The sequence below is a fragment of the Schistocerca serialis genome, chromosome 7, assembly GCF_023864345.2.
Source record: "Schistocerca serialis cubense isolate TAMUIC-IGC-003099 chromosome 7, iqSchSeri2.2, whole genome shotgun sequence".
Classification (NCBI taxonomy): domain Eukaryota; kingdom Metazoa; phylum Arthropoda; class Insecta; order Orthoptera; family Acrididae; genus Schistocerca; species Schistocerca serialis.
This window is the reverse complement of record NC_064644.1, coordinates 452,884,160-452,909,474: the sequence shown is the minus strand read 5'-3', so window position 1 is coordinate 452,909,474 and position 25,315 is coordinate 452,884,160.

Genomic DNA, 25,315 nt, shown 5'->3' with positions numbered 1-25,315 from the left:
TATTAAGAGATATACCATGACTCTTGTTACCTCAGCGTATGCTACAGCCTGGCTGCAAGTGTGTCAGCTTTTTGCCCATCCTTGCCCACCTGTGTCCATAGACGCCAGCCTGGCGCAGACGTAACCAATTTCTTCTGACACGAACTCCCGCTTGTCCACACCCAGATGGCGGTGAGGTGCACGCTCGCCTCGACTCTCACCGCGTGTTGTGCCTGTGTGCGTCTCTGGTATTCGTGACAGTGCAAGGAGCCTACTGCGCAAGGGTGGTCTCCATCGCGGCGGTCGTCACGGTGCCGCTGCCCTTCTCTGGGCTTGAGGGTGTTGAGCCCGCCGGCTACAGCGTCATCGTCGCCCCTGGCACGTCCACTGACGAGCATTTCAAGGCGGTAAGTCGCAGTTTTCTCAGCATATGCGTCGCTGCAAAACTGGTAAAAAGTACTGTAGGTATCAAACTATGGTCAATACACTCTTCTTTTACGTGTGCTGCAACACCGCCTTTACTTCCCCCCACTTCTGTTCCATACGCGAATAGCGACTGTTGCCAACCATCCATATGAGCACTAATTTTTCTGACTTTCTTGGAGAGTTCATTTCACAAGATGTATGCAAAAGGAAGTAACACACTCTTCTTTTGCTGGTGCCTTGTCCGCAGTTTCGCAGGGTCAGTATGGTTAGGACGGATTTGTCAAGGTTGATTTTATGGGGTAGCCGTATGCCTTTCCTGCCCCCCTCCTCTCCCCCCCCCCCCCCCCAGGACGGAATTAGTGTACCCCAGCTGTCTGCATCCAGTGTAATCCATGCGAACATGTTCAGATATCTGCGATTCGTGTAACTGAGGCGGAGCGTGGGGACCAGCCCGGTATTCACCTAGCGGGATGTGGAAAACCGCCTAAAAACCACATCCAGGCTGTCTGGCACATTGGCCGACGTCAGTAATCCACCAGGCGGATTCGATCCGGGACCGGCGCGCCTACCCGAGTCCAGGAAGCAGCGCATTAGCGCTCTCGGCTAACCTGGCTAGTTTTGAAAGGAAGTGACACAATGACAGAACGAAATCGAAACAAAAAGAGGGAGTTGTGCTACATAAATTAAAGTTGGTAGGCGTGTTTCTACATCTGAAAGATGATGTCTACTCAAGGTTCGCATCAGTCGAATAAGATTGGCTCTAGTAGCGTCACTGTGGGGATGTTCATTAGCTTCACTTTAAATACCCGATATGACGGTCGTGAATCGATGTTAGTCAAGATCATCCTTCAGGCGGCAAAGACGCCAACACTTCAGTGACTCTGAAGGAGGTGGTGTAGCGGGGCTATGAGAAGCTGGATGTTCCTTCTGCGATATTGACGAAAGACGTGGCAGAAATGTAGCTACTGTATATGATTGCTGGCAGCGGAGATCAGGAGGATGTACGGTCGCAAAAACGCCGTGCTCCGGGAGGCCACGTGGCACTAGCGAGAGGTTCAAATGGCTCTGAACACTATGCGACTTAACTTCTCGGGTCATCAGTCCCCTAGAACTTAGAACTACTTAAACCTAACTAACGTAAGGACATCACACACATCCAAGCCCGAGGCAGAATTCGAACCTGCGACCGTAGCGGTCATGCGGTTCCACACTGAAGCGCCTAGAACCGCTCGGCCACATGGGCCGGCGGACTTCACACACATCCATGCCCGAGGCAGGCCTGCAGCCCAACCTGTCTGCGTGCTAGACACACTAGACTACACCTCCAGTAATAGTCTCGGATGCGATTTCGTATGTACTCTCGTGGCTCACCACCCACCCTCACTATAAATTTATACGTAAATCTGATGATTTGACCTGTTGCGACGCTATTCATGAACAGCATTCTAAGGAGTGTTTTCCAACAGGATAACGTTCGTCCACGTACCGCTCTTTTAACCGCTGTTGTTACTCTACAGAGTGTCGACATGCTGGCTTGGCCAGCTCGAAAACCTGTATTGACCGATTAAGTGCAACAGCATGGACCTCCACCCAACAAACTGACATTGGGTACCTGTGCAATATAATGCATCCACGTTGCACGATTGCTCTCAATATTCTGGCGGTTACACCTGTTATTAATGTACCACTGTTCCATGGCTTATCTCGAGCTTACATTAATCTGCGAGCTTGCAATGTTCATCATTTCAGTATGTTACCTAAAAAAACCTATTCCTGAACATTCATTACTCTACATTAATTATTTTTTGGCGTCCAATTTTTTCCCACCAGTGAATATTTCCTGGCGCTTCTTGGACTGTACGCTCTCGGAGGTTTGATAGTGAACGTTTCTGTAAAGCAAAGCGCCTTGTATGGTCTACTATTAGATTTTCATTAGTTCCTTCCTGACGCTCTCACAATTTCTGAACAAACGAGTGATGAGACGTAGGAGCTCTTTTTTCGATCATCTGTGCCTCCCCTATTACTCTTGCTTAATGTCTTTAGCTTAAGAGGAATACTTAGTCACTTCAACGACCGTTTTCTAAGTCACTTCCTTAAGTGAATAAATTTCGTTTTCTTGAGGTCACCTTGCGAAATCGCGCAGCGGTTAACACACTGGAGCCGCATTCGGGAGGACGTCGGTTCAAACCCGCATCCGACCATCCAGATTTAGGTTTTCTGTGATTTCCCTAAATAGCTTCAGAGAAATGGTTCTGAGCACTATGGGACTGAACTGCTGAGGTCATTAGTCCCCTAGAACTTAGAACTAGTTAAACCTAACTAACCTAAGGACATCACAAACATCCACGCCCGAGGCACGATTCGAACCTGCGACCGTAGCGGTCTTGCGGTTCCAGGCTGCAGCGCCTTTAACCGCACGGCCACTTCGGCCGGCTTCACAGAAATGCCGGGATGGTTCCTTTGAAAGGGCACGGCAGATTTCCTTCACCATCCTTGAAATAATTCGAGCTTGCGCCCTGTCTCTAATGACCTTAATATCGACGGGACGTTAATTCTTAATCTTCCTTCCTTCCTTCCTTCCTCCTTGGCGTACACCCGGAATCTGCTTATTGTATAACTTGGTTTATGTGACAGGGTAATACTGGGTGTTACCCAACTGAGACTTGCGGTGTTACGATTGTTTAACTACCAAAGGCGATTTCGAGTTTTAGATCGACCGTGTTTTATGACCCACATAGAAATTTATCTGTGGTGGGAAACAAGTTTAGTACCTCAGTTCTGTATACTCTTTGCTTCCGTCCATGCTCGCTTCTGTTGAACATTTGCATCACTGGATCAGAAATTAATTTTAAAAAATATTGTTGTAGGTTCTGTTTATACCGCAACGAGAGAGAAAAGTTGATATGAGAATACGCGGGATGAAGACAGTGATTAACTTCTCAGTTTGAACTGTCGTCAAATAACTTGAATATTCCCCACACAGCGGCAAAGAGTATATAACTTCCAAAAAGTCACAGTAAATAAAATATTTCGTTCATTTAAAATATGCCCAAATTATTAAAAGAAACATCGTTTTTATGTAAATGATTTCCTCTGTTTTGTCAGCTTGTAAAAGATGAATTATATCACTTGATGAAAATAATCATCGTCATACGTTGCATCATTCTCAGGTGTTATTTAAATGCATCTGTAAGTTGTGAGTAACAAACTTTTTTTCACATTGTGGCTCAGCAGCGCAAAAACAATTGAACGAATTCAGGCAGCAGAAAAGAAGAAACTTGGTTTAACTTTCAGTAACAATGATCACTGATCACAGATTAGAGGGACAATATGCGAGTGGTTAATGCTCGTTTCACAACAGTTTTCGCAAACGTGACGTCATTTTGACGTCACGTGCATTATCGAAGACCGCATGAGCGGCTATCGACTTTGTGACAGTGAAGAATACGAATATTATTGCACTTCCAGTCACTCGCAGCGATTTAAGCTGTTCCTACCTCGCCACACACTCGAAAGCCGGCGTATATGCGGAAATAAAGAGCCAAATATTTGTGAGGAGGAAAATTATTAATTTCATTGTTGCTCGTTTCAGTAGGAGCAATTTAAGCTCTCCTATTAGGTTCCTGCCTAACCATATACTAGGAAATCGCTAAATATTTGTTTCATCCTTCGTTCTCAGATCAGACTGAATATAAATAACATCCAGTATTGCATAACATAGTTGTATTACATTCATAAAAAATTAACAGAACGTGTTAAAAATGCTGACATGAAAAATATTGCATTTAACGGGATGAGAACCAAAACTTTCGATTCCACCAACCAAACGCTATTTAACGCTGTGACTTAATTCCGGTCTTGGTTGTCATATTCGGTCTTGAAGGCTTGTATCGTTGATATGTTATGAAGCGACATTTAATGATAATAGCGATGGGTTTGTGATAAATTTTCAATATTCTGTTACATTGAAACGGCATACTACGTTACTCAAAATTATAAAACGAGTTTCATTCTTAATTTGTAAATTATTGACGGTAATAGCTCAGTCCTAAGAGAGCACTCTTATATAAAGACATTCATCGTCGATAAATCATTACGTCACATTTTGTTATAGCAGTAATTATAATAAATCATTCCAAGAAAGACGCGTTTTTGTAGATTTCCGGTACGTGTGCATGAAATGTTGTGAGAGGTTCGCATCGAATGCTAACGAAAGTCGATAGCCGATCATGCGGTGGATATTATATGTGACATCGAAATGACCTCATGTTTGCGGGAATTGTTGTGAAACGAGCATTCCCCTAAAAAAGAGAAAAAAATCACCATTTTTGTAGTAAAAAAGAATACATTCATACAGGGCGAAAATTATTTAAACCGACGAACTCTGGGAGGTGCACGAGAGACGAAGATTATCCTCCAACATGTTAATCACCTGTCACCTTTTTTTTAATCCGGCAGACTCATGCAGTTGCGCATAACATGGAGACGAATGTAAGAAACGTCATTCATGAGCAGTTGTCAATCCATTTCACTTAAAGCATGTGCACAGAGTGAAACCAGATAATTATCTATTCAGAACACATTTTTCGCAGTGGTACCTGGAACAGTGTCATATGCGCTTCTACATTTCCTTCCTCTGTGCTGTTTATCGATGAAACAGCGTTCAGGTGTGATGGGGTCTTCGACACTCACAATTCACATGTTTTGAGTGAGGTTAATCCACATGCAACATTTACTCACGATCGTCACTTGCGGTTCTACGTGAATGTGTGGTCACATGTTGTGCGCGACTATTTAAGTAGGCCATATCTCCTGCTTAGTCCATAAAATGACAGGCATTATTATAACTTCCTCGCCAGAGGATAAACAGGGTTTCTGGACGACGTGTTACACGCTACAAGATAGCGCATGTGGTTCCATTATGACGGGGCGCCGACACGTTTCAGTCGTCCTGTGCGTCAGTTCTTGAACCGACAGTTTCAGATGGTTCAAATGCCTCTGAGCACTATGGGACTTAACACCTGAGGTCATCAGTCCCCTAGAACTTACAACTACTTAAACCTAACTAACCTAAGGACATCACACAGATCCTTGCCCGAGGCAGTATTCGAACCTGTGACCGTATCGGTCGCGCGGTTCCAGACTGAAGCGCCTAGAACCGCTCGGCCACAGCGGCCGGCAACAGTTGCAAGAACAGTGGATTGGCAGTGGTAGTCCTGTAACTCGATTCCCTGATTTGACCTCTCTGGACGTTTTTGTACAACGAAAGATGTACAACTTTGTTTACGAAACCCCTGTTGAATTAGAAGCGGACCTTGTTGGCCATATAGTAGCAACACCAGCAAAAATTAAGGATGTTCCTGCATTCTTTGACCGTGTTAGACGGAACACGACCTGTGGTGTCACCGCCAGACACCACACTTGCTAGGTGGTAGCCTTTAAATCTGCCGCGGTCCGTTAGTATACGTCGGACCCGCGTGTCGCCACTGTCAACGGTTGCAGACCGAGCGCCGCCACACGGCAGGTCTAGAGAGACGTCCTAGGACTCCCCCCAGTTGTACAGCCGACTTTGCTAGCGATGGTTCACCGACAAATTACGTTCTCATTTGCCGAGACGATAGTTAGCATAGCCTTCAGATACGTCATTTGCTACGACCTAGCATGGCGCCATTATCATTTGCTATTTATCTTGTGATGCATGTACCGTCAGACCGATGTTCACCAATTATGGATTAAAGCTAAGTATTCCAGCAGCTACGTACTTTTCTTGCTAGTATAACTCCTTTAACTGTTCCAGACCTCACGCCAGCCTGCGTGAGCTTAAACGCGTGCCTTTCGGCTACCCGTCACTGTGGATTGGCTGTCTTGCCAGTCCACAACACGACCAATCGGTGTAACCTCTGCTTTACAAGTCAATGAGACATTCTTGAACCAGTACTGTAATTGAAGTAATTGTGTTGTGTTAATGTTGTTGTCTCTTGGTAATAAGGCATTAGAACTTGTGTTGCTTTTGACTCTCACAGAAAACACATTAGAACAATTGTTATCATTGTCAGACTGTTTGTTAAAAAACACTGACAGAAAAAAATCGCAAAACCAAGAAAAAGTTGTTCAACATGCACGATAGTTGGTAGGCTTGTTTCTACATCTGGAAGATGATGTCTATTAAAATTACGCGCCAGTCGCATAACAGTGACGCTCTTACTGTCGCTATAAGAATGCAAATCAGCCGGCCGAAGTGGCCGTGCGGTTAAAGGCGCTGCAGTCTGGAACCGCAAGACCGCTACTGTCGCAGGTTCGAATCCTGCCTCGGGCATGGATGTTTGTGATGTCCTTACGTTAGTTAGGTTTAACTAGTTCTAAGTTCTAGGGGACTAATGACCTCAGCAGTTGAGTCCCATAGTGCTCAGAGCCATTTGAACCATTTTTAAGAATGCAAATCAGGTATGCTTTAAATACATACTCTAACGGTCGTGAGAGCTAGTTGCCTTTGCGATTGGACGTAGTGAGCTGTTGTTAGTCAAGAATGCATTTATGGCGACAGAAACGCCATTATCAGCATCTCACTGAGTTTGAACGAGGCCGTCTAAGAGGGCGGCGACAAGCTGGATGTTCCTTCTGCGATACTGGAGAAAGACTTGGTAAGAATGAAGCCACTACACACGATTGCTGGCAGCGTTGATCACAAGAACGTACGGTCGCAAGAAAACCGGGCTACGACAGCCACGCGGAAATACCAAGTGAGAAGACTATCGTGTTCGGTGACTGGCTCTGGTGCAGCGTACTGCATCTGCAGCAGCAATTTGAGCAGCAGTTGGCACCACGGTGGCACTTCGACCTGTTAATAAACTTTTCTTCAAGGACACCTGCCATGTAGCGTGTTTGCGAGTTCAGTGATGTGAAGCGACAGCCCATTGGAGGGCAGGATGGAGGCCTGTTGTGGTTTCTGCAGTAAGCTGGTTCTGCTTCAGTGCCAGTGATGGCCGTGTGTTAGTCACAAGGAGGCCACTTGAGGGCCTACAGCCAATCTACACTACTGCCCATTAAAACTGATACACCAAGAGGAAATGCATATGATAAATGGGTATTCATTGGACAAATACATTATACTAGAACTGACATGTGATTACATTTTCACGCAACTTGGGTGCATAGATCCTGAGAAATAAGTACCCAGAACAACCACCTCTGGCCGTAATAACGGCCTTGATACGCCTGGGCATTGAGTCAAACAGAGCTTGGATGGCGTGTACAGGTACAGCTGCCCATGCAGCTTCAACACGATTTCAACACGATACCACAGGTTATCAAGAGTAGTGACTGGTGTATTGTGACGAGCCAGTAGCTCGGCCACCATCGACCACACGTTTTCAGTTGGTGAGAGATCTGGAGAATGTGCTGTCCAGGGCAGCAGTCGAAAATTTTCTGTATCCAGAAAGGCCCGTATAGGACCTGCAACATGCGGTCGTGCAGTATCCTGCTGAAATGTAGGGTTTCGCAAGGATCGAATGAAGGGTAGAGCCAAGGGTCGTAACACATCTGAAATGTAACGTCCACTCTTCAAAGTTCCGTCAATGCGAACAAGAGGTGACCGAGACGTGTAACCAATGGCACCCCATACCATCACGCCGGGTGATACGCCAGTATGGCGATGACTAATACACCCGTCCAATGTGCGTTCACCGCGATGTCCCCAAACACGAATGCGACCATCGTGATGCTGTAAACAAAATCTAGATTCAACAGAAAAAATGACGTTTTGCCATTCGTGCACCCAGGTTCGTCGTTGAGTACACCATAGCAGGCGCTCCTGTCTGTGATGCAGCGTCAAGGGTAACCGCAGCCATGGTCTCCGAGCTGATAGTCCATGCTGCTGCAAACGTCGTCGAACTGTTCGTGCAGATGGTTTTTGTCTTGCAAAAGTCCCTATCTGTTGACTCAGGGACCGAGACGTTGCTGTACGATGCGTTCTAGCCATGCGCATAAGATGCCTGTTATCTCCACTGCTAGTGATACGAGGCCGTTGGGATCCAGCACAGCGTTCCGTATTACCCTCCTGAACCCACCGATTCCATATTCTGCTAACAGTCATTGGATCTCGACCAACGCGAGCAGCAATGTCGCGATACGATAAACCGCAATCGCGATAAGCTACAATCCGACACTTACCAAAGTCGGAAACGTGATGGTACACATTTCTCCTCCTTACACGAGGCATCACAACAACGTTTCACCAGGCAACGCCGGTCAACTGCTGTTTGTGTATGAGAAATAGGTTGGAAACTTTCCTCACGTCAACACGCTGTAGGTGTCGCCACCGGCGCCAACCCTGTGTGAATGCTCTGAAAAGCTAATCATTTACATATCAAAGCATCTTCTTCCTGTCGGTTAAATTTCTCGTCTGTAGCACGTCATCTTCGTGGTGTAGCAATTTTAATGCCCAGTTTATCAGCTTGCTAGTTTTATCAGCTTGCTAGACACACTGGACTACACCTGGAGCTATGGTCTGGGATGCTACTTCTTATGACAGAAGCGCTCTCGTGGCTATACCACGCACCGTGACTGCAAAATTGTACGTCAATCTGATTATTCGGCCAGTTGCGCTGCCATTCATGAACAACATTCCAAGGAGAGTTTTCCAACAAGATAACCCTCGTCCACATACCGCTGTTGTAACCCAACACACACTGAAGAATGTCTACATGTTGCCTTGGCCTGCTCGATCACCAACGGACTATAACCTCAGTGTCATCCACAAACAGCCTTAACCGTTCCTGTGTGCTGCCGACATGGCACACTATCAAATGGTTCAAATGGCTCTGAGCACTATGGGACTTAACATCTGACGTCATCAGTCCCCTAGAACTTAGAACTACTTAAACCTAACTAACCTAAGGACATCATCACATCCATGCCCGAGGCAGGATTCGAATCTGCGACGTAGCAGTCGCGCGGTTCCTAACTGGAGCGTGTAGAACCGCTCGGCCACACCGGCCGGCGTCACTCTATCCTTCAAACTGACATCTGGCATCTGCACAACACAAATCATTGTAAGGGGTTCACCACCGTGCTGGAGCAAATGTAATTTCGATGTGTTGCTCACGCGCTGCCTGCGACAGAAAATATCTTTGCTGCAATACAGCCGCAGGTCAGAGCAGTCTCGGCAATTGTTGCAATCGCTCGCTGCTACAGAGCACTTCTAGTCTGTCGCTGGTACAGCGCAGTTCATAGCCACGTATTTGTAAGTTAAATTTTATTATTTTTACTGACATGCGCGTAATTAAGTCGCTTGTCTGAGATGTTAATATGAATTTGTTTCAATCTTTTTGTGATTCGTCAGCACCAGTTGACCCAGATTTGTAATATCCAATTTTTCATATAATGGATTGCACATCTTTATCAATAATGTAAAGGATTTTCAGAATATAATTTTACCAATCTACAAAAACGAAAGGAATAATTTTGCCCTAAGTCATTACCAGTCCCGATCCAGTGATTTATTTAAATGCAAATGGAGATGAGCGATTGGCGTCATGGGCCGGGAGACCCCTTGCGGGGCAGGTCCGGCCGCCTTGGTGCAGGTCTTATTACATTCGACGCCACATTGGGCGACATGCGCGCCGGACGGGGATGAAATGATGATGAAGACAGCGCAACACCCAGTCCCTGAGCGGAGAAAATCCCCAGCCCAGCCGGGAATCGAACCCGGGCCCGTAGGACGGCAATCAGTCACGCTGACCACTCAGCTATCGGGACGGACATCTATTTAAATTTGAATATTTCAGAAGTTTTTGCAAATCATAGTCATGTGTTCTTTAGCAATCAGACGACCAGCTGTGCAGCTGTGTCAATAAGCGAAGTCACTTTTTCTAATAATTCAGACGTCCGACAAATGTTGTCCAGTAATAGTAGATAGGCCAACATTTGCACTAAGCTGTGCCATTTACGAGCAGATATATAGACAGCGTTATTCGGCGACACCATCATGAGGTAAGAATTTTTCAGATTGATATCACAGGGCTCTAGCGTAGCGCTGCTTACGTCAAAATTTATCAGTTTTCATGAGTTAAGATATTAACAAAAAAAATTTATCATTTTTATTATTTTATACGGGAAGGTTACAGCATCCACGTCTGCATGCTTGAATTCAACATTCTGGTGGTTACAGCTGTTATTATTGTACCAGCATTTCACATTTACAATGGCTTACCTCACGCTTACATGAAACTGTGATCTTGTGTTAATCACTGAAATATGTTACCTGCTATCCGCGGACCTAACCGAATCAGGCGCGCCGCCTGCCGGTGAGCAGTGCGGTTCTAGGCGCTTCAGTCTGAAACCGCGCGAACGCTACGGTCACAGGTTCGAATCCTGCCTCGGGCATGTATGTGTGTGATGTCCTTATGTTAGTTAGGTTTAAGTAGTTCTAAGCTCTAGGGTACTAATGACCTCAGGTGTTACGTCCCATAGTGCTCAGAGCCATTTGAATGAATCAGGCGCGCCCTGCCGTCGCTCAGCCCAGCCACACATGCGTGGTGGTCGGCCTTAGCTTCACGTCGCGGCCGCCGGAAGCTCATGGCGTTATCTCCGGCTAAAGAGGTCGCGCCATTCAATAGTTCTTGCCTGCATCTCCCTCTATGGCCACAAGATATAACGGGAGCACAGACCTGATGCCGCGGCCACTCGCTCTTGCTCGCTAGCTGTGTTAATATCGAAGTGTTATTGTATAGATCTTGTATGACAACCTTGGGCTTAGAATTTAGTTACGATTTGCTTGCACTGTGGATTTGTGAATTGTATTGTGAACTTAATTACGTAGCTACTTGCTATGAGAGCAATAACCGGTGCCTGCTTCAGTGTGGAGAATAAAGATAAGTAATCTTCCTGATCGCTGGCGCCTTACTTTGAGACTAATCTTTTCTCGGCCATCACATCTTGCGTCACACCCCGGTCACGTCCTGCTACCAATTCCAACTTATGAAACTTCCTGGCACATTAAAACTCTGTGCCGGACCGAGACTCGAACTCGGGACCTTTGCCTTTCGCGGGCAAGTGCTCGAGTCTCGGTCCGGCACACAGTTTTAATCTGCCAGGAAGTTTCATATCAGCGCACACTCCGCTGCAGAGTGAAAATCTCATTCCGGAAGCATCCCCCAGGCTGTGGCTAAGCCATGTATCCGCAATATCCTTTCTTTCAGAAGTGCTAGTTCTGCAAGGTTCGCAGGAGAGCTTCTGTAAAGTTTGGAAGGTAGGAGACGAGATACTGGCAGAAGTAAAGCTGTGAGGACGGGGTGTGAGTCGTGCTTGAGTAGGTCAGTGGTAGGCGGCACGGTAGGTCAGCGTGTTCGGTCAGAGGATAACGTGCCCTCTGTAATAAAAAAAAAATGAGTTAACAGATCAAAAACGGACTTAAATGGATGTGTTACGACGTCCGCTCCGAGCAGATACAACGAACTAAAGCGAAAAAAAAAGTGGTAGAGCACTTGCCCGCGAAAGGCTAAGGACCTGAGTTCGAATCTCGGTCCGGCTCACAGTTTTAATCTGCCAGGAAGTTTCATATTAGCCCACACTCCGCTGCAGAGTGAAAATCTCATCCTGAATTCCAACTTATGTTCGCCACTCCAGACAGACATAAAATTGACTAGAAAAATTATTTCCGAAAATTCATTATTGTACATTAATTATTTTTTGTCGTTGCGTTTTTTCCGTCAGTGTATAGGAACAAGTTTTTCAGAGGCCGCTACTAGTTCTTTGGCGATTTGCTTAACTTATTTAATATTGCAACATGTTTCGAGGTGCTATCTCATCATCAGGCATCAAATGGCAATTCAAAAACGTTTGAGATGTATACATACAGATGTTTATGCAGTAGCCTTCTGCCTTGGCCTGCGCTGAGGCTGCCTTCGGAGCAACACAAGTGTTGGCTGCCTGCCGTCTTTGCAGTGGTCGTCGCGAGCGCTGGCGGTCGGCTGCAGCGTCCCTTCGCAGCGCCGCGGGCCCCCCGTGCTGTCGACCGCGGAGGCGCTGGCGCAGCTCTGCCGGACCCCCCGGTTGTGCCTGCTGGAGCAGTCCTACACCGTCTCCTGCACTCCGCAGCCGTGCCCCGTCCTCCAGGTGCCGGCGGCCTCCGTCGCCGCCGTGCACCTCGGCTTCGTCCTCAACAAAGGCAGTCCCTTCACGGGCATCATCAGTTACCAGTAAAGTGGCAAGCTTATCGACACCGTACAGAGTGTTCCATTTATCTGGTGGCTTCACGCACGGCACAGTAGATGGCGGGCAGCGAACGCTCTGTTGTCTGCCGAATCAGATGCCTTGTCGCCCGTCTACTACCACCACAGTAACAAATTTAATAACAAACGGAAATCAATTTTGTATTCACCCACTGTAAATAGGCTGTTTAGGTTTTTGTGTTGGTAACGCCACGTAGCGCTCTATATGAAAATCACTGACTGTGCTGTGTGAAGGCTGTGGTTGGTTTGCATTGTTGGAGTATATGCTATTGTGGTGTTGGGCAGTTGGCTGTTAACAGCGCGTAGCGTTGTGCAGTTGGAGGTGAGCTGCCAGTAGTGGTGAATGTGGGGAGAGAGATGGCGGAGTTTTGAGAGCAGATGATCTGGACGTGTGTCCATCAGAGACAGTAAAATTGTAAGACTGGATGTCATGAACTGATATATATATTATGGCTTTTGAACACTATTAAGGTAGTACATTGTTTGTTCTCTATTAAAATCTTTCATTTGCTAACTATGCCTATCAGTAGTTAGTGCCTTCAGTAGATAGAATCTTTTATTTAGCTGTCAGTATTGGCGCTCGCTGTATTGCAGTAATTCGAGTAACGAAGATTTTTGTGAGGTAAGTGATTCATGAAAGGTATGGGTTATTGTTAGTCAGGGCCATTTTTTGGTATGGATTTTTGAAAGTCAGATTGCGTTGCTCTAAAAATATTGTTTGTCAGTTTAGTGTTGATCAGAATAAGTAAAGAGAGAAATGTCTGAGTACGTTCAGTTTTTGCGCCACTACTGCCAGCTAAATAAAAGATTCAAACTACTGAAGGCACTAACTACTGAAAGGCATAGTTAGCAAATGAAAGATTTTGATAGAGAACAAACAATGTATTTACCTTAATAGTGTTCGAAAGTCATAAAATATATATATATATATATATATATATATATATATATATATATATATATATATATATCAGTTCATGACATCCAGTCTTACAATTTTACTGTCTCTGATTGACACACGTCCAGATCACCTGCTCTCAAAACTCCGCCACCTCTCTCCCCACATCCACCACTGCTGGCGGCTCACCTCCAACTGCGCAACGCTACGCGCTGTTAACAGCCAACTACCCAACACTACAATAGCATATACTCCAACAATGCAAACCAACCACAGCCTTCACACAGCACAGTCAGTGATTTTCATATAGAGCGCTACGAGGCGTTACCAACACAAAAACCTAAACAGCCTACTTACACCACATCATAGAGGTACTGCCTACAATCGTTTTCCACGTATTTCTGACTTATTCTCAAGAAATTGTACATCACTGGATGTAATTCTGCCAGCAGCCTTTCCGCAGTGGCAACACCGGTTCCCGTCAGATCACCGAAGTTAAGCGCTGCCGGGTTTGGCTAGCACTTGGATGGGTGACCGTTCGGGTCTGGCAGTCGGGGCGCACTCAGTCTTAGTGAGCCCTGTTGAGAAGCTGCTAGACTGAAAAGTAACGGCTCATGTAACAAAAACTGACAACGGCCTGGAGAGTAGTGTGCTGACCACATGACGCTCCATATCTGCGTCCAGTGACGCCTATCGTTGAGGGTGACACGGTGGTCGGTCAGTACCGTTGGGCCTTCCGAGGCACGTTCAGACGAAGTTAGTTATGACGTAATTCTCTTTGATAAATTGAATTAATTGGTTCTGAGCTCCTGTAACGTGTGCGGATCTGTTGTGTACACTTCAACGGCCGGCCGTAGTGGCCGAACTGTTCTAGGCGTTACAGTATGGAACCGCGAGACCACTACGGTCGCAGGTTCGAATCCTGTCTCGGGTATGGACGTGTGTGATGTCCTTAGGTTAGTTAGGTTTAAGTAGTTCTAAGTTCTAGGGGACTGATGACCTCAGAAGTTAAGTCCCATAGTGCTCAGAGCCATTTGAACCATACACTTCATTAGTGCCCTCCACAAATAGAAATTGCACAGGGTTAAGCCGGGACTTTGAACGGGTCGGATATTGTAGCTAATGACTGTCGTGGAACACATCGCGAATTGTGTGTAGTCCCTGTTAACTGTGTAATTAGAAAATTGACCTCATTCTTCTGTCACCGCTAACTACGCGCCACACGCCTATCTTTCGATCATGAAGGCGTTCCTCACGAGCCAGAGTAAGGCTATCGGCCTCCAATGTCGACAGTTTTGGTAGTCAACATACAAATGTAAATGGAACCAAGCCTCGTCTGAGAACAGAATGATACGAGGATCCATTTCAACGTCATGCATTTGTTTCAAATTCCATTCACAAAATCTAACCCTGTTTTTAGATTTAACTTCTTGCACTACTGTTACCTTACAGGGCATTTGCCCAAGTAACTTCCCAGCTCTTTGTACAGAGGTACTAGAAATTTGAGTTTGCTGTGAAAGACATCTAAGAGACGCTTAAGGGAAGTTCTCTAGGCGATATGCAGTATGGACGAGATGGGCATCTGTGAGTACTGTACATCATCATTTAAACTTCTTCTCATGAACTCTTCCCGTTTCACGAAATTTATTCTCATTTCTCAATTGCATCACGACTCGGAATTCAGGAAACTTCTGCGCAAAATGGTTCAAATGGCTCTGAGCACTATGGGACTTAACATCTGAGGTCATCAGTCCCCTAGAACTTAGAACTACATAAACCTAAGGACATCACACACATCCATGCCCGAGGCAGGATTCGAACCAGCGACCGTAGTGGTCTCGCGGTTCCAGACTGAAGCGCCTAGAACCGCTCGGCCACACAGGGTGGCCTCTGTTCAAACATCGCCGTATAATACGAGTGAACTCTGTATGCACATACGAATCGAAAAAAAAAAAAAAAAAAAAAAAAAAAAAAAAAAAAAAAAAAAACAAACACTCTTTGTGAAGTGAAAAAATCCATTTTGCCATTGTTGTATTAACAAACTTCACTGTTACACCCACGATGTTTATTTCACTGTTCGAATGACTCTGCCCGAAAAAGTGTTAAAGAGGAGAACGTCACCCATTTGACCGAGATGAGCGTCTCCAGTGGCCGACAGACACAAAACCGCGTATGTGGTCATCAGAAAAATCGAACGCATTGTACATTAACCTCTGTGAAATATAAGCTTCCCATTAAGAATGATACGCATGAATACGAATTCGAAGTATCTGTAGCACAGTATACTAGTAATACCTCTTTAAGACAGCCATTTAAACGGCAACGCCATGAACGACAGAAAATAACGAAATTTTATTTACAGTCAGGTCACAATTAAATCGGAAGATCTGTCGGGACACCTATTAGTGGACGTTAATATGAGGTGAGTGCACCCTTCGACTCTGTTACGTGTTGGACTCTGCTGGGGATTCTTTTAACGAGGTGTCTGAGAGTCTGTGGAGGAACGGCATCACGTTCTTCCTGAAGAGCTCATACCAGAGATAGTATTGAGCGGTTTTGGACGCTAGGGTCTGGAGCGAGGGCGACGTTCTGTTTCATACCAAAGGCGTTCCATTAACTTTATGTCTGGACAGTGCACGGACGAATCCACAAATCGTCTCCTAACTGCTCTCTTCCCTTACGCAATAAACAATACAGTAAATGTATTCATATCCTTGGGAATTTGGCATTTGCTAAAGCGTTTTCCAGTCTTCCGAAATTCCTTCACCAGGGAAGATGAATGGAATATTCCAGAATTTGAAACACGAACAGCTGCTAGCATGAGTTTCTTAGAAGTAGATACCTTAGGGGTTGCGAAGCAACTCAAATCGCTTGATACGGGCAAATCTTCAGGTCCAGATTGTATACCGATTAGGTTCCGTTCAGATTACGCTGATACAATAGCTCCCTACTTAGCAATCATATACAACCGTTCGCTCACCGATAGATCTGTACCTACAGATTGGAAAATTGCGGAGGTCGCACCAGTGTTTAAGAAGGGTAGTAGGAGTAATCCATCTAACTACAGACCTATATCATTGACGTCGGTTTGCAATAGGGTTTTGGAGCATATACTGTATTCAAACATTATGAATCGCCTCGAAGGGAACGATCTATTGATACGTAATCAGCATGGTTTCAGGAAACATCGTTCTTGTGCAACGCAGCTAGCTCTTTATTTGCACGAAGTAATGGCCGTTATCGACACGGGATCTCAAGTTGATTCCGTATTTCTAGATTTCCGGAAAGCTTTTGACACCGTTCCTCACAAGCGACTTCTAATCAAGCTGCGGGCCTATGGGGTATCGTCTCAGTTGTGCGACTGGATTCGTGATTTCCTGTCAGGAAGGTCGCAGTTCGTAGTAATAGACCGCAAATCATCGAGTAAAACTGAAGTGATATCAGGTATTCCCCAGAGAAGCGTCCTGGGACCTCTGCTGTTCCTGATCTATGTAAATGACCTGGGTGACAATCTGAGCAGTTCTCTTAGGTTGTTCGCAGATGATGCTGTAATTTACCGTCTAGTATGGTCATCTGAAGACCAGTATCAGTTGCAAAGCGATTTAGAAAGATTGCTGTATGGTGTGGCAGGTGGCAGTTGACGCTAAATATCGAAAAGTGTGAGGTGATTCACATGAGTTCCAAAAGAAATCCGTTGGAATTCGATTACTCGATAAATAGTACAATTCTCAAGGCTTTCAATTCAACTAAGTACCTGGGTGTTAAAATTACGAACAACTTCAGTTGGAAAGACAACATAGATAATATTGTGGGGAAGGCGAGCCAAAGGTTGCGTTTCATTGGCAGGACACTTAGAAGATGCAACAAGTCTACTAAAGAGACAGCTTACACGACACTCGTTTGTCCTCTGTTAGAATATTGCTGCGCGGTGTGGGATCCTTACCAGGTGGGATTGACGGAGGACATCGAAAGGGTGCAAAAAAGGGCAGCTCGTTTTGTATTATCACGTAGTAGGGGAGAGAGTGTGGCAGATATGATACGCGAATTGAGATGGAAGTCATTAAAGCGAAGACGTTTTTCTTCGCGGCGAGATCTACTTACGAAATTTCAGTCACCAACTTTCTCTTCCGAATACGAAAATATTTTGTTGAGCCCAACCTACATAGGTAGGAATGATCATCAAAATAAAATAAGAGAAATCAGAGCTCTAACAGAAAGGTTTAGGTGTTCATTTTTCCCGCGCGCTGTTCGGGAGTGGAATGGTAGAGAGATAGTATGATTGTGGTTCGACGAACCCTCTGCCAAGCACTTAAATGTGAATTGCAGAGTAGTCATGTAGATGTAGATGTAGATGTAGATGTAGATGTAATAAGGAGACCACACCTTGGCCACGAAACATACCCCATTCTGTAACACAGCCTGCTCCGTGCCACTACACACAATGGTATTCGCCAAACCCAAACCCTTCCATCCGAACGCCATACAGTATCGGGTGAGTTATCATTCCAAATCACTCACTTCCAGTCATCCACTGTCCTGTGGCTTCGCTCTTTGCGCCAGTTCAAGCATCGCTTAGCACTGAATGCAGAAATTGACTGAAGACCCAAAGAAAGTGGTACACCTGTCTAATATCATGGAGAGCACCCTCGAGGACGCAGAAGTGCCGCAATACGACGTGGCATGGACTCGACTAATGTCTGAAGTAGTGCTGCAGGAAACTGACACCATGAATCCTGCAGGGCTGTCCATAAATCCGTAAGAGTGCGAGGGGGTGGAGATCTCTTCTGAACAGCACGTTGCAAGGCATCCCAGATATGCTCAATAATGTTCATGTCTGGGGAGTTTGGTGGCCGGCGGAAGTGTTTAAACTCAGAAGACTGTTCCTAGGGCAACTCTCTTGCAATTATGGACGTTTAGGTTGTCGCATTGTGACCAGACAGGATGCTTCCGTACGTGTTACCCTTCAGAGTCGAATCCATACGTATCTACATCTACATCTACATTTATACTCCGCAAGCCACCCAACGGTGTGTGGTGGAGGGCACTTTACGTGCCACGTCATTACCTCCCTTTCCTGTTCCAGTCGCATGTGGTTCGCGGGAAGAACGACTGGCGGAAAGCCTCCTTGCACGCTCGAATCTCTCTAATCTTACATTCGTGATCTCCTCGGGAGGTATAGGTAGGGGGAAGCAATATATTCGATACCTCATCCAGAAACGCATCCTCTCGAAACATGGACAGAAAGCTACACCGTGATGCAGAGCGCCTCTCTTGCAGAATCTGCTACTTGAGTTTGCTAAACATCCCCGTAACGCTATCACGGTTACCAAATAACCCTGTGACGAAACGCGCCGCTCTTCTTTGGAGCTTCTCTATCTCCTCCGTCAAACCGATCTGGTACGGATCCCACACTGATGAGCAATACTCAAGTATAGGTCGAACGAGAGTTTTGTAAGCCACCTCCTTTGTTGATGGACTACATTTTCTAAGCACTCTCCCAATGAATCTCAACCTGGTACCCGCCTTACCAACAATTAATTTTATATGATCATTCCGCTTCAAATCGTTCCGCACGCATACTCCCAGATATTTTACAGAAGTAACTGCTACCAGTGTTTGTTCCGCTATCATATAATCATACAATAAAGGATCCTTCTTTCTATGTATTCGCAATACATTACATTTGTCTGTGTTAAGGGTCAGTTGCCACTCCCTGCACCAAGTGCCTATCCGCTGCAGATCTTCCTGCATTTCGCTACAATCTTCTGATGCTGCAACTTCTCTGTATACTACAGCATCATCCGCGAAAAGCCGCATGGAACTTCCGACACTATCTACTAGGTCATTTATATACATTGTGAAAAGCAATGGTCCCATGACACTCCCATGTGCCACGCCAGAGGTTACTTTAACGTCTGTAGACGTCTCTCCATTGAGAACAACACGCTGTGTTCTGTTTACTATAAACTCTTCAATCCAGCCACACAGCTTGTCTGATATTCCGTAGGCTCTTACTTTGTTTATCAGGCGACAGTGCGGAACTGTATCCAATGCCTTCCGGAAGTCAAGGAAAATGGCATCTACCTGGGAGCCTGTATCTAATATTTTCTGGATCTCATGAACAAATAAAGCGAGTTGGGTCTCACACGATCGCTGTTTCCGGAATCCATGTTGATTCCTACAGAGTAAATTCTGGGTTTCCAGAAATGACATGATACGCGAGCAAAAAACATGTTCTAAAATTCTACAACAGATCGATGTCAGAGATATAGGCCTACAGTTGTGCGCAGCTGCTCGACGACCCTTCTTGAAGACTGGGACTACCTGTGCTCTTTTCGAGTCATTTGCAACCTTCGGTTCCTCTAGAGACTTGCGGTACACCTGTTGGAAAGTGGGGCAAGTTCTTTCCCGTACTCTGTGTTTCAGGGTACCTTATCACTCCAACTGCGTATGTCCCACACCATTACAGAGCCTCCACCACTTGAACAGTCCCCTGCTGACATTCAGGATCCATGGATTCTTGAGATTGTCTCCATACCCGTACACGTCCATCTGTTCGAAAAAATTTGAAACGAGACTTGTCCGACCAGACAACATGTTTCCAGTCATCAACAGTGCAATGTCGGTGTCACGGGCCCAGGCGATGCGTAAAGCTTTGTGTCGTGCAATCACCAAGGGTACACGAGTGCGCCTTTGGCTCCGAAAGCACATATCGATGATGTTTCGTTGAATGGTTCACACGCTGACATTTTTTGATGGCCCGGCATTGAAATCTGCAGACATTTGCGGAAGAAATGCACTTATGTCACGTCGAACGACTCTCTTCAGTCGTCGTTGGTCCCATTCTTGCAGGATCTTTTTTCCGGGCGCATCGATGTCGGAAATTTGATGTTTTACCGGATTCGTGATATTCACGGTTCTCTCGTAAATGGTCGTACGGGAAAATCCCCACTTCATCGCTATTTCGGAGATGCTGTGTCCCATAGCGCGTGCGCCGACTGTAATACCACGTTCAGACTCACTTAAATCTTGATAACCTGCCATTGTAGCAGTAGTATGCGATCTAATAACTGCGCGAGACACTTGTCTTATATAGCGTTGCCGAACGCAATCTGCCTGATTACATATCTCTGTATTTGAATACGCGTGGCTGTACCAGTTTTTTATGGTGCTTCAGTTTATGTGGCTTGTGAGGAGCTCCTCCGCCATTATTCTCCACTCTTCTTAACTCCCCACACAAAGCGACTGTGCTAGATGTACTGCTGATAGCACTTTGGATAACACGGTTGATCCCACCCGCTGAACCGAGCGAGGTAGAGCAGTGGGTTAGCACACTGGACTCGCATTCGGGAGGACGACGATCAATCCCGTGTCTGGCCATCCTCATTTAGGTTTTCCGTGATTTCCCTAAATCGCTCCAGGCAAATGCCGGGATGGTTCCTTTGAAAAGGCAGTGCCGACTTCCTTCCCCGTCATTCCCCAATCCGATGAGACCGACGACCTGGCAGCTTGGCCTCTTCCCCCAAACAACCCAACCCAACCCACCCGCTGATTTCATGCGATTTTTTGACACCCATCCTCCCAATACCTGTCGGCCCCTGATCGGCAGTACGTGAGCTCTGCCTGGTCTTGGTTTAGGTGTGGTTGTTCCTTCTCGTTTCCATTTCACTATCAAATAGCCGTCTGTCGACATGTGCAACTTTAGAAGGGTTGAAATGTCCCTGATGGATCTGTTTCTCGGGTGATATCCAGCGGGCTAGCCCACTTTCGAAGTCACTGAGCTCTCCCGATCAACCTGTTATATCCTGTTAATGCTGTTACCGCTTTTCTGCTTTTGTTCAGACAGTGTGTTCCTCTTGATGTTGCTATTTTCACAATATTACTGTATTTCAAACCTTCTTTCTGAAAAACACTGCCGGAAAAAAAGCAACACCCTCAAGTAGAAAGTCATTTTATTGATAAACGATGTGACAAGTAGTTAAACACTGTAACAGTTTACGAGAAATTTAGACCAAATGAAACATACGTCACATTAAAGAGTGCCCAATTAGTCACATGGGGTACCTCCCTCTGGTGGCAACGCAGGAGTCTATTATTACATGCACCATACCATCAAGGTATGACTCGGTGCCCCACTGCAGACTCCTAACTAAGGTACGAGCATATGGGATTGGTTCCCAAATATGTGAGTGGCTTGAAGACTTCTTAAGTAATAGAACCCAGTACGTTGTCCCCGATGGTGAGTGTTCATCGGAGGTGAGGGTATCATCTGGTGTGCCCCAGGGAAGTGTGGTAGGTCCGCTGTTGTTTCCTATCTACATAAATGATCTTTTTGATAGGTTGGATAGCAATGTGCGGCTGTTTGCTGATGATGCTGTGGTGTACGGGAAGGTGTCGTCGTTCAGTGACTGTAGGAAGATACAAGATGACTTGGACAGGATTTGTGATTGGTGTAAAGAATGGCAGCTAACTCTAAATATTGATAAATGTAAATTAATGCAGATGAATAGGAAAAAGTATCCCGTAATGTTTGAATACTCCATTAGTAGCGTAGCGCTTGACACAGTCACGTCGATTAAATATTTGGGCGTAACATTGCAGAGCGATATGAAGTGGGACAAGCATGTAATGGCAGCTGTGGGGAAGGAGGATAGTCGTCTTCGGTTCATTGGTAGAATTTTGGGAAGATGTGGTTCATCTGTAAAGGAGACCGCTTATAAAACAACAATACGACCTATTCTTGATTACTGCTCGAGCGTTTGGGATCCCTATCAGGTTGGATTGAGGGAGGACATAGAAGCAATTCAGAGGCGGGCTGCTACATTTGTTACTGGTAGGTTTGATCATCACGCGAGTGTTACGGAAATGCTTCAGGAACTCGGGTGGGAGTGTCTGGAGGAAAGGAGGCGTTCTTTTCGTGAAACGCTACTGAGGAAATTTAGAGAACCAGCATTTGAGGCTGACTGCAGTACAGTTTTTCTGCCGCCAACTTATATTACGCTGAAGGACCACAAAGATAAGATAAGAGAGATTAGGGCTCGTACAGAGGCATATATGTAGTCATTTTTTCCTCGTTCCATTTGGGAGTGGAACAGGGAGAGAAGATGCTAGTTGTGGTACTAGGTACCCTCCGCCACGCACCGTATGGTGTATTGCGGAGTATGCATGTAGATGTAGATGTAGGTACCATATGGCATCCTGTGATAAATTATCACAAGCATCTGGCACCTTTTGTTGCAATTCGGCAATGGTTCTTGCAAGCCCTGGAGACTGACACCGCTTCATCACTTCCCGTGTGCATTCAATTCTCGGGAGATCTGGTGATCTTGTAGCCCAGGGAAGTTTTTGTATACCACAAACATTACGTTGTGTCGCAGCGGCTGTGTGTGGATGCACATCGTTCTGCAGTAAAAAACACTTTACCTTCCTGTGCAATGTAACGGGCAATGGTTACTTTACCCGGCAGAAATATCAAATGTGGCCAGGAGTTTTAATTGATTGCCACCCCAGACGATGAAGCCTGCATTGGGACCTGTGTATCATGGGCAGTGCACTCTGGAACAGATAGCTCGCCACTTCTACGCCATACACGTGTACGTCCATCACTCCGATACAGGCAGAGCCTACTCTCATCACTGAAGACAACAGTGTCACCCCACTCTCCAGTTAACTCTTTCACGACATCAGAGTAGCCATCCTTGGGTGTGTTGTGGCGTCAGTGATAGCCCGGCCAGAGCTACACGTGACCTTAATCCTGCTCCAAGCAGATGGTTCCCAATAGCACCCGATGACACAACAGGTGCAACATGTGCCTGGACCTAGCACCTGCACGGTGTTCGGTCGGCCACCGCTGCTCGCACAGTACATCGATCTCGTTTCTACTACGCAACCGCCCAGAACTTGGTCTGCAGGAGTGGGAATGTTCTACAGACCAATGTTGAAAGCAGTAACACACCACCAATAAATTATATCCACCACGTGCAGCAATCCGTCGATACTTCTAACGAGCTTGACACAGGCCAACAACGCTACACAGTTCAAGTGGTTGAAGCTATTCAGCAGGAAAACTTACTCGTTGGTGGGGCATGGTTGTAGACTAGAATGAACGTTGTTCGCCTCTATACTGAGCGCACATACTGTCTGCAGAGTCAAGGCAGAGGGTTTACAGACAAACCTCCTGAGCGCCATCTGAGTGTCGATAAGCGTGACATATGCACGCGAAATTTAACCGACAGGAAGAAGATGCTGTGATATGCAAATGATTAGCTTTTCCGAACATTCACACAAGGTTGGCGCCGGTGGCGACACCTACAACGTGCTGACGTGAGGAAAGATTCCAACCAATTTCTCATACACACACAGCAGTTGACCGGCGTTGCCTGGTGAAACGTTGTTGTGATGCCTCGTGTAAGGAGGAGAAATGCGTACCATCACGTTTCCGACTGTAATACAGGTCGGATTGTAGCCTATCGCGATTGCGGTTTATCGTATAGCGACATTGCTGCTCGCGTTGGTCGAGATCCAATGATTGTTAGCAGAATATGGAATCGGTGGGTTCAGGAGGGTAATACGGAACGTCATGCTCGATCCCAACGGCCTCGTATCACTAGCAGTCGAGATGACAGGCATCTTATCCGCATGGCTGTAACGGATCGTGCAGCCACGTCTCGATCCCTAAGTCAACAGATGGGGACGTTTGCAAGACAACAACCATCTGCACGAACAGTTCGATGACGTTTGCAGCAGCATGGACTGTCAGCTCGGAGACCATGGCTGCCCTTGACGCTGCATCACACATAGGAGCGCCTGCGATGGTGTACTCGATGACGAACCTGGGTGCACGAATGGCAAAACGTCATTTTTTCGGATGAATCCAGGTTCTGTTTACAGCATCATGATGGTCGCATCCGTGTTTGGCGACATCGCTGTGAACGCACATTGGAAGCGTGTATTCGTCATCGCCATACTGGCGTGTCACCTGGCGTGATGGTATGGGGTGCCATTGGTTACACGTCTCGGTCACCTCTTGTTCGCACTGACGGCACTTTGAACAGTGGACGTTACATTTCAGATGTGTTACGACCCGTGGCTCTACCCTTCATTCGATCCCTCCGAAGCCCTACATTTCTGCAGGATAATGCACGACCGCATGTTGCAGGTCCTGTACGGGCCTTTCTGGATACAGAAAATGTTCGAATGCTGCTCTGGCCAGCACATTCTCCAGATCTCTCACCAATTGAAAACGTCTGGTCAATGGTGGCCGAGCAACTGGCTCGTCACAATACGCCAGTCACTACTCTTGATGAACTGTGGTATCGTGTTGAAGCTGCATGGGCAGCTGTACCGGTACACGCCATACAAGTTCTGTTTGACTCAATACCTAGGCGTATCAAGGCCGTTATTACGGCCAGAGGTGGTCGTTCTGGGTACTTATTTCTCAGGATCTATGCACCCAAATTGCGTGAAAATGTAATCACATGTCAGTTCTAGTATAATATATTTGTCCAATGAATACCCGTTTATCACCTGCATTTCTTCTTGGTGTAGCAATTTTAATGACCAGTAGTGTAATACCCTGGTGCCATTGAAGATAGTCCTTTTTCTGGCTGTGTAGTTACTCTGGCTAAATATTGGCATCATCTGTAACTAAACTTATCTAGCAGCCACTGTCATGTACATGCCATGTCTCATTTCTGGAGGAAGTAAAGACGAAATTATTCCCTACAACTATTCTTGTAACCAAGACCAGTATCAGCAGCTTTGCAAAGTATTACATTATTTA